We start from the raw sequence: 11,213 nt of genomic DNA, 5'->3' as shown, positions 1-11,213 counted from the left end.
CCCCCCCCCTCTAGTGCTTTGAGCATTACATACAGGATCCAACACTCATGACTTACAAATGAGACGCATGACTCCTGAGAAACCTTGAGAGATCCAATTTACCACCTTGATTTTTTAAGGGTATTCTGTATATATACCCCTTGAGGCATGCAAATTTTCAAAATCACCCCTCAAATATCAATATTTGCAAACTATCTTAAATTAACAGGTTTAGAAAATAAATACCCCTAATTAAGCAAATCATTGACTTTGATAGGTTAATTTGTAATGACCGAAATGTGAAAATGAACAAACTAGTCAAATATTTACGCACCATATTCAACAAAGTTGATGATTTGTTGATTTGGATATATTTTCTTTCCAAAATTGCTGATTTAGGAAAGCTTTGCAACCACTAAAACTTAAAGGCAGGTGCAAATATGCACGATTTAAGGTATACGTATACAAAAATAGAATGCTTTGGATATTACACCTCTTTTCTAGAATTAATAATTATAGGATAGTACTATCTCTTCACAGCTTTTAGTGGATGACATCTGGATCATTTATGAGCCTTTTACATGTGATGAGGTGTGAGATGCTCTTCAATCTATTGGTCCTTCAAAGGCACCCGACCCAGATAGCTTCCATGCATCTTTTTTTAGTCCAGGTGGTCTGTTATTGGCCCAGATATTTCACCTGCATGTTTGGAGATTATAAATGGGGGCTCATCCATCAAGTCTTGGAATAAGACCAATGTGGTTCTCATCCCCAAAAAAGGATTCACCTGAGACTGTGGCAGACTTTAGACCCATCGGTCTATGTAATATGGTCTACAAGATTGTCACGAAGACCATTGCTAATAGGCTGAAGCGGGTTCTTGGCGGATTGATCGGATGCTTTCAGAGTGCTTTTGTCCCAGGGAGATCTATTCAGGACAATGTCATTGTTGCTTTTCAACTTCTCCACACATTGCAGAAAAGGAGATAGGGCCAGTCTGGCCATATGACACTAAAGTTGGATATGAGTAAGGCATATGACAGAGTGGAATGAGGGTTTATTAATAGGGGCCTTCAGCTCATGGGGTTTCAGATCATTGGAGGCTTCTCATTTTGGACGGTATATCCACTTCCTCACTCTCTTTCTACCTCAATGGGAAGATTGTGGGTCAGGTCACTCCTACTCGTGGTTTGCGGCAGGGATGCCCACTATCTTCATATTTGTTTCTTCTCTGTACGGAAGCTTTCTCGGTACTGATCATCAGACGGGAGAAGAATATGTGCATCAGAAGGTTATCTTGTTCTCGATTGGGGCTAAGAATTTCTCACTTGTTCTTTACAGATGACTCTTTGATTTTTATTCAGGCTTCCCAGGCCGCTGCACAGGTTGTCCAGAGTACTCTGCTACTATATGAGGCTGCAACCGGTCAGAAAGTCAACTTTTAAAAGTATGCCATCACCTTTAGTCCATGTGTAGATGAGGATACTAGGGTCTCTATTTTCTCTATCTTAGGGCTTGATAGGATCCAGTCACATGATCGATACTTAGGCCCCCTTTGGTGGTTGGAAGAAATCATCGTCAGACTTTTGCTTCAATCAGAGACTCAGTTTGGAAAAGAGTTCAAGTCTGGAGGAGGGCTCTTTTCTTAGCTGGGGGGGGGAGGTTATGGTGAAATTTGTTTTGCAGGCGATTTCATGTTATGTGATGAGTATCTTCCACATTCCCCTTTCTTTTTGCAGGGAGATTGAGTCTATCATTATAAGATTCTGGTGGGGATCGACTTCTGGTGAGAGGAAGATTCAATGGGTTAGGTGGCAGAAGGTGTGTCAAGCAAAGTCAAAGGGTGGTCTGGGCTTTAGAGATCTGCAGATGTTTAATCAGGCACTGGTGGCTAAGCGGGCATGGAGGATCTTTCAGGACCCTTCTTCTCTAGCTAGTAGGGTTTCGAAGGGGAAGTATTTTAGGAACTCAGACTTCCTTTTAGCCGGTTTTAGCTCTGGCTGTTCTTATTTATGGTGGAGCATTATATGTGGGCAAGTGCTCCTGGCCCGAGGTCTGAGATGGAGGATAGGTGATGGCCAGAGTGTCTCTATTAGTGCTGATCCATGGATCCCAAGGCCCTTTTCTTTCATGCCAATCACTTATCCAATCGACCCTTCCAGGAGGGTAGCTGAGCTAATCTCTGCTTCGGGTTTTTGGAATCATGATTCGATTGCTAAAAATCCTTTTGGCAAGTGGATCAGGAGGACATTTCACTTATTCCACTGCCCCCTTCTCCTATCTCTGACAGACTCATTTGGTATTATAAGGAGAAGGGGTACTACACAATCAAGAGTGAATACCGACTTCTTCACCACACTATGTCTGATGCTGCTTCCGCCTTGGATTCTAGAGTGGCAAAGTGATGGTCCTTGATCTGGCAGGCGGAGATCCCACCAAAGATGAGAGTGTTCCTTTGGCGTCTGTTCTATGATGCTCTCCCTACCTCAGCTGGTTTATCTCGTAGGGGAATCTCTGTGTCCCCTAGTTACTGCCTTTGCTCTGCTGCCTTTGAAACTATCATTCATATCTTTACTGTATGCTCCTTTGCTCGTTTAGTGTGGGAGTTCTTAGATCTTTGAGATGTGATTGAAGGCTTTCGAGGTACGTCTTGTGATAATTTTCTTTTCCATCTCGCCTTGGTTTGCCCTGGGAACTCTTTGGCTTTGGTTTTCATGACCTTGTGGTTTATATGGGGGAAAAGAATATGCACTCTCATGGTGGTGATGTTAGAGAGGCTTCGGTCTTGGAGACTCAGATTCTCTGTTTTGTGACGGAAGGGGATAGGGTTCGAGGCCTCTCTCGTGATATTGCTACCCCTTCCAAATGGCCTTTTGGTTGGTATCCCCCTGCTCTTAATTGGTCTGCTAAAGCTCAACACAAATATTGTTGTTCCTGTGGAAGGAGATATTGTTGTGTTGGGAGGTGTTATTCAGGACCACCATGGGCATGTGATTGGTTGCTACTCTATGGGGCTCATGGGTCCTATGACTGTGGATCATGCGGAGCTGTTGACTGTCCTGAAAGGCATTCGCTTTATTCGACATATGAACTGGAGGATTTGGGTGGTGGGGATTGACTCCCTAAGGGTTGTCTCCTTGGTGGACTCCCATTCTCCTTTTGTTACCATGACTCCTATTGCAGATGAAATTCACGTTGGTTTGCCTGTTATTGGCTGCTCTAAAATTTTTTATGTAAGGCGCACTGGTAATGGTGTTGCTCATACCCTAGCTAAGTCGGTTGACTATTTATCATCTTATTTTTGGTCTGTTTCTGTCCCTCTATTTTTGAGACAGAGTGTTGTTAAAGACTTAACTGGTTAGGTTGTCCTACCTGCCTTTTCAAAATAATAATACTAATAATAATTGTAGAATCATTTTTTCTTCCTCTCAAGGAGACTAAGCATAAGAGTTTCAATATACTTTAGCAATTTCACGAAAAGTGAATATAGCCGACATATAGGCTTGCTTTTAGTTTTGACTTCTTACTTCATCAATTGCTTCTCTCTTTCTCTTTCTTTCTTTTTTTCGTTGTTAAAGCATGTTGCTTTCTGTTTTAAAGGCTTAAGTTAGGAGTATAGTTGGCAAAGACACATGACTATAGGGTTGGGCATGGGCTAGGCTTGTTCAAATCCGTGAACCAGTCCGGTCAGGGTAAAACCAGGTCGGGCTAAATCCGAGCCTAGTCGGGTCAGAGTGGACCTAGCCTACTTCTCTGACCCCGGGCTTGGGAGTGGATCCAGCCTAGCCTACAGCCCACATGGGTCTAGGCCGTGACCGAACCACCCAATGCAGTTTGGGTCGCGGGTCGGCCCACGATCTGTATTTTTTTCCTTTTTAGTTTTTTTTCTTTTCAATCTATACTTGTATTCATATTTATTAAAATATATTTTTGTTTGAAAATAAATGTCATATCTTTGTTGTAATAGAAGCATTAGTCGTTTAATAAAATTTTAAAGGACTTTTTAACAAAAGCTTTATTCATGAGCATTGAACTTTTGATTATGACTAGAGAAAAAAATTATATAGAATATCATATAAGGATGGAAACAAAACATATAGTTGTATCTCTTATACAAATAAAATCATCTATAGGAAATAGCTATTGCATGAACTTTTTTCCTTTAAACATAAATATATCATACGATTACTCATTGGATGTCACTAATTGTGATTTTTTTCATATTTATTCTACTAAATATTATAATATATTTATTACTTTATTTGAAAATTTATAATATATATCACGTAGGTAAAAATGTAACTCAAAATTTTGTAGTGAGATTATTTGTCTCTATTTTCTTACTAAATCATATTTCCTGTACTAATATGTACAACTAAGTTAAAAACATTGAGTCTTTACAACATAACTAACATTTAAGAGAAAGATATGTTTAGGTGTAAAATTAATCTTAGTTTCACATGTCTTTGTATGAGCAAATACACTAATTATTGTGAAAATGATTCGGTTTCCTTTTTCTAAAAAAAGACATGACTTACATCTCATTTCACAAAATAAAGTCAAATATGTATGAATGATAAGGTTCATGGGTTCTGTCACTAGACATCTTTTGCTTACCATATTAAGCAAAATGTGCTAACTATTAATTTTTTCTAAAAACATTATTCATTCAAATACTAAAAGTATTACATCTTGTAAGAAACATATAATACGAGGGTCATTATGGAAACCTCCTATACAAAACTATGAAGAAGTTGTCCAAATAGACCAAATAAAAAAGTAGTTGTTAACTCTTCAATCCCACGAGCGACACACTAGGTTTATATGTTTTATTTTAAAGATGGGCTGATTTTGTGTCAGTCTAAAATTTCACAAAAATAAAAAAAACTGGGCTAGGGTGGGCGTGGGTTAGGCCTACTTCTCTAACGCCGGGCCTAGGGTTGGACCCAGACCAGTCAGTGACCCGAGTATCTCATCGGGTGTCATACTTATGGCGAGCTGCGACCGGTTAGCCTGCCGGTCAAACCGGCCATGCCCAACCGTACATGGTTAGGAGAGCGAAATCTTAATATAAGAGTATGACCAGTGGCTAAGAAGAAAGTAAACATTTCATAATGATAGATTGTATCCTACTACCTCGGTTTGTAGGGAAATTGCCCGAAGAGAGAATAAGAAAATGATTTTGTATCTTTGATCTGATTATAATTTGATTACCAAAAGAGAGAGAACGAAATTGGGTCTTCCTCTTGTTTAAAACTGGGTTCTTACGGTGGCGATGGAGTGCCCTCCACGAATGCTTGCGTCGATGCTCTCCGTGACGATCCGCACGTCTTGATTCACCTGAATGATGTTTCTCCTCACGAATTTGACGTTTCTGAGAACTTGCGTCGCAAGTTGAAACTCATTGATGAGTTGATAATCTGAACGATTTTAACTCTTGAAAAGAGTTTGAGTTGAACCGAAGTCGGTTATAAGCCCAAGGACAGAGGCCTCTCTGCTGCTGCAATTTTTGAAGTCAATCTTCGTTCGAAAGGATGATGCCTATCTCTCCGAAGTTTGCCAATGATTTACCCCTCTTTCGCTGCCAATTCTTCAGCTCCAAGCAAAACTTCAATGGTCGAATTCAAGCAATAAAACTCAGAACCTTTGCTGCCAATTCTCAATACCCAAAAATGCCAGCCCCTTAACTCAGTTGAGTTTACTCGCCCTTTTTAATAGCGGGATTAAGGGGGCGTAAACTGCCCCTCTAAATCCGTTCCTAAGTGTGCGAAATCCCTCAGAACGTGGGATAACGGTTTTGAGGCCGTCGGCTTTGTGTTTTGAACAAAGTCAACACGCCTAATCTGGCTTCAGAACCCAACTTCGCCTCTTGAATGAGACGCTGAGGTTGGTGTGCGAACCATTGATGAACGAGGGATTCGCTCGCGACTACACGTCTCAGATGCGGGAAACAAAGTTCGGAGGGGCGGCTTCGCTTCTTCGATCAGATCCTGTTTTTGTTTGTCACTGTAACTTAGAAACGTCGGGGTCGAGGTGTTGCCTGGACCCCTTTCGAACCGCGCAGGCGGTCGCTCAGCGTTTCGCCTGTTGTGACGCGGGGTTCGACCCTGGCGTTTTGATGTTGAAACGCGGGTTCGACCTTGGCGTTTTGATGTTGTGACGCGGGGTTCGACCCTGGCGTTTTGATGTTGAAATGCGGGGTTCGACCCTGGCGTTTTGATGTTGTAACGCGGGTTCGACCTTGGCGTTTTGATGTTGTGACGCGGGGTTCGACCCTGGCGTTTTGATGTTGTAATGCGGGGTTCGACCCTGGCGTTTTGATGTTGTGACGCGGGGTTCGACCCTGGCGTTTTGATGTTGTGACGCGGGGTTCGACCCTGGCGTTTTGATGTTGTGACGCGGGGTTCGACCCTGGCGTTTTGATGTTGTGACGCGGGGTTCGACCCTGGCGTTTTGATGTTGTAACGCGGGTTCGACCTTGGCGTTTTTGATGTTGTGACGCGGGGTTCGACCCTGGCGTTTTGATGTTGTAACGCGGGTTCAGATTGTAACCTTCAGCAATCTACGCGAAAGTCTTCAGATTACAGCCTTCTGGAAGTCGTCAGATTGTAACTTCCATCATCGGTGGTTGATGGGGGATAAGCTATCTATTGTGATTTTTAGACAGCCTACACCTCGCTTCCTTCTATATTTTAAGGAAGGGCCGATGCCAAAAGCCCTGGCATAGCTCCACCTTTGGTCATCAAATCTAAACAAATTTAGCTACAAAAATCAATATTCGAAAGGAAAATAATAATTAGACTTTAAACTCTGAACTAAAAGAGAAAAATATGAGGCCATTTCCTATGAGTTACTAATATACTTTAACACCTCGTTTGATACGCTGGAATAGAGTCAAGTGAGAATGGAAAGAATGTGGGAATGAAATGGAATAAATGTGGGAATAGAATGCTCATTCTCATTCTCATGTTTGGGCGTGTTTAGAGAATGAAATGAGAATGACAATCTTATTCTCATTCCCACGTTTGTTATGATTTATTCACAAGTGAGAATAAAATTTAGTTTTTTAATAATGCCCTTACCAAAACACATAATTTTAAAAACATTAAAATATTTTTAAAATGACTAAATAATTTATTTTTTAGAAAATTAAGTTTTATAGAAATAATATTTTTTCTTAGAGAAATAATTTTTATGTAATAGTTATATTTTGGCACATCGCCTAAGCAAGAATTTCAGACTTTTGGCTTACAAATTGAAAATAATTTTCATAGAAATTATTTTTAATTATAAATAATTATAATACCACCTTTCTAACTTCTAGTGCTACATGTCTATTATTTATACGAGCAACTAATGTTACTAGCATCACTATGGGCTAGTGAAGAGAATAATGCCTCATAAGAGATATTGCATATAGTCAATAGGTTTTTTTTTATCTAAATGCCAACATGATTGCAAAAAAAGGACGTGATAAAATAAGAAAACATCAAAATTGTTTGATTATAGATCTACAGACCCACCATTACCCACGTTAATCAAAATGTGTCTACTAAATCGTGAATAATCGGGCACTCTTCACAACATCTCCTGATAAAGAAATTTTGAGATATCATGTTTAGGGAAAAAATAAAAAAAGTACAATATATCATCCATATGTCAAAAATTAATATAAACGATAGTATCTATAGTTTAAAATTTTATATGCATAAACTATCATATTCGACGAATTATTAGAAATATCCAAATTCTAATCAAAATATCCATAAAATAGTACGAACAAAATAATTGGACAACCATCAAAATATCAAAATATTAAGTTTTGAAATTGCAAAATGATAAACTAGTCTATAACTCTAAAGTGCCACCTAATACTCCTTGTTGTATCGCCTCACCCATGTCTCCTTTAGATTATCACCAATTGTGAAGAACAAATATAACAAATTTCGGTTAGCACCAATCATCCTTATTGCTATAAAGTACTGATCCGTAGTTAAATTTATTTTCATTACTTATTCAATAAACCTTTGTCTCTTCTCGTATAAACTCACTTCATCTAAAACATCCTTGATCAATTGGTTTGATTTAACAAGCTCACTTCTAATATATGTACTAGTTTCCCTCATGATCTCTCATAATGAATCGCTATCTTAAGACAATCGTCTCTTTCTTTTTCACTTCAAGAGACATTACTCGAGTTCCCTGTCGTTGCATCCTGTGAAGGTGAGTCAATATCAATAAAATCTTCTCTGACAGTCCCTTGACTAACCTCTTTATCCAATTCCTCTATAACATCGGTAGGATGTTTCATTCCTTTTTTTGTTGCCCTTTCCTTCTCGAAAACAATAGCCAAAGTTTTATAGTGTGGAAAAGATTTCTCTCTCAAAGGTATTGTATTTTTGTGCCTACATTAAGATTAAAAAAAACCAGTAGCCATTAATTAACAATATGTCAAATGTAAAAATGATCATGTGATAAATGAAAATTTAATAATAAAATACCTGCAAATATTCATCCTAAACTTCTTTTTCAGCAGTCACGTATTGCTTAATTGCATCCCATCCAAAGCCACTATAGTTAAGCATATCAAACACAATGCTAAATTGTGTCTTAAGTGTCTTCATCCTTGATCTAATGTGAGGGTCAGCCTTTAACCCTGAATTCAGTAGTGACTCAGAAAGTAATCTTTCAACAGCATTGTAGTGTCCAACCCATGTCAGCATTATACTTTCCAGTGTTATGTAAATCCAACAACGCATCAACCAAGTTCTGATCTTCTATAGTAGTCCATGTGTGCTTATTCCTTCTACGGCCTTATTGGTCTTCTTGATCCATTCCTAAATAATTATATTACTTATTTATCAGTTATCACATCCCTACTTTTCTTGTAATAAATGTAGACTGTTCCTAAAGTATTAACCTCTTGAGCATAACGATATCAAATAACAACAAATCACTATATTGTTAAAAAAAAACACAACGATAGATCCATATTAGAAATTGTATTACATATAATAGTAAATAATTCCATGCAAATATCAATTATCATTAAGGGTAGTAAGCTTTTTCAACATGAGCATGAGTCAATTGCTAATAACTAAATTAATGCACACAGAAAAAAAAAATATCAAACTGAGAGCTTGAATAAAAATAAAAATTATTGTTACCATGATTAAAAGCTTTGTACATGAAAAAGGAAAAAGAAAAAACATATACAAAAATAAAAACCAAATCATTATTGTTGCCCTATCCACTAGTTATACATAGAATCTACAAGGTTATCTCACCACGAAGTTCAATCTGAAGTAGTTTCAATTGTCGTGATTGGATCATTAACATTGACAATTTGAGTTGTTTCCTCCAAACCATCAAGACACTCTTCAAACGGATCAACCTCCAACTCCCTCCTTATATAATTATGAATGAGACTACATGCCATGATTATTTGATTTTGTATCTTGATAGGGTAAAATGAAGGACTATGTAGGATCGCCCATCTTAATTTAAACAACCCGAAACATTGCTTGATAACATTTCTAGCTGATGCATGTTTCATATTAAAAAACTCCTGTGTAGTTGTCGGTTGGTGTTCGTCTCTCCATTCATTCAAGTGATAACATTGGCCTCTATATGGTGCAAGGAAACCATCACAATTTGTGTATCCAGCATCAATAAGATAATAGTAACCTATGGTTGGACATATCAATTATCTAAATATTAGAGAATTTGACTGTCGCTAAAAACAAATATTATACAAATTATAACTTACTTACCATGGGAGACTTTTAATCCATTTCTTATGGTTATTGCTTCTCGAAGTACTCTACTATCAGTCGCTGACCCTTCCCACCCAGGTAGTATATATATAAATTGCATGTTTTGAGATCATACACCCAAGACATTTATTGCAATTTTACCTTTTCGTGTCCTATACCTAGATTTATCCTCCACAGCTACTCTCACTCTTATATAAGTCACATCTAAAGTTCCAAAACAATTCTACTTATAAAAACTAAGAAGTACAAATAAAAAATAATTTATAAGTTACCTTGACCCATTTCCACCTCGTGTCTGTTGAGTCTATCGGTACTGGATCAGGTTTTTGGACTAAAACACCGTGCATACGTATTACGACATGTAGCACATGAGTAAAATGCCTACTAATAGATTCCCCTAAACATTGAAACATTTATTTTATAATCCTATTCTTCACATGGTGGGTGAGAATATGTAGAAACATTGCAACTTGTTCGTCTACCAACATATTTTTTGTATCTTTCAGCCTACATTTTCTAGCATAGTGCACAACTCTCTAAAAGAACTCTTATACATTCTAAGCTGATCTAAACAAGTTACATCATTTGTATATGCAAAATGATACACATTTTTTATTTTGGAATAAAAGTCTATCAAATATCGCTCTCTTAGTGATTTCTTTTCTACGTAGATTTTCATTAGGTGTGATGAGAAAAGAAACCACCAAGCCACTACACTTTGCACATTTCCTATATGTGCTTGGACAACCACCAGCTTCTTCATCTTTCTTTTTTCATCATCAGAATCCATAATGTGAAATACAACTACTACATAAGGGTAAATATGTATATTTATTTAGAACATAAGCATTTTAACAATAGGGCTATAGAGGGTCTACTCACCTCCTCAAACATTTTTAAAAATTTTAAGAGTAAAAAAAAATCTTCGTTCATCATTATTTCATGAAATTCCTCAAAGTTACTGATGAGCCTATAGATTACTTTACACATGTAGTTGTGTTAGAATTCATAACCAGTTATATAGAGCACTAAAACCTAATTCTTAAGAGGATATTTATTCAACATTTTGCTAATCATTCAGTAACTAGCCAGGAATGGTTTATAGAGAGAATTAAAGAAATGTTTGTCTCATGACAAATTACAAGTTATACATTTGCAAATTAAGATTCAAACTCTAATCAAAAGTCCATAGTGATGCATATAAAGATACAAATTTTGTGCATGACTCTTTGAATCAAGCAATACGTAGTAAGCTGACTCTCCAGTTGATGTCTTAATTATAAAGTGGGGAAGAAAGCACTACATAAAAGCAAGTTATAAGGAAAAAGTCACACATAGTAAATATTAAAAAGATAATCGTCTAGGAGATTTTCAGAAATTTACTTTTGGATCTGAGAGAGAATCTGGTAAATGAAAATTTTAAGTTCACAGGGCACATTAATTCCCTTCAATTCTCAC

This window comes from Asparagus officinalis, chromosome 1 (assembly GCF_001876935.1).
Source record: "Asparagus officinalis chromosome 1, Aspof.V1, whole genome shotgun sequence".
NCBI classification, from domain to species: Eukaryota; Viridiplantae; Streptophyta; class Magnoliopsida; order Asparagales; family Asparagaceae; genus Asparagus; species Asparagus officinalis.
This window is presented reverse-complemented; position numbering follows the sequence as displayed.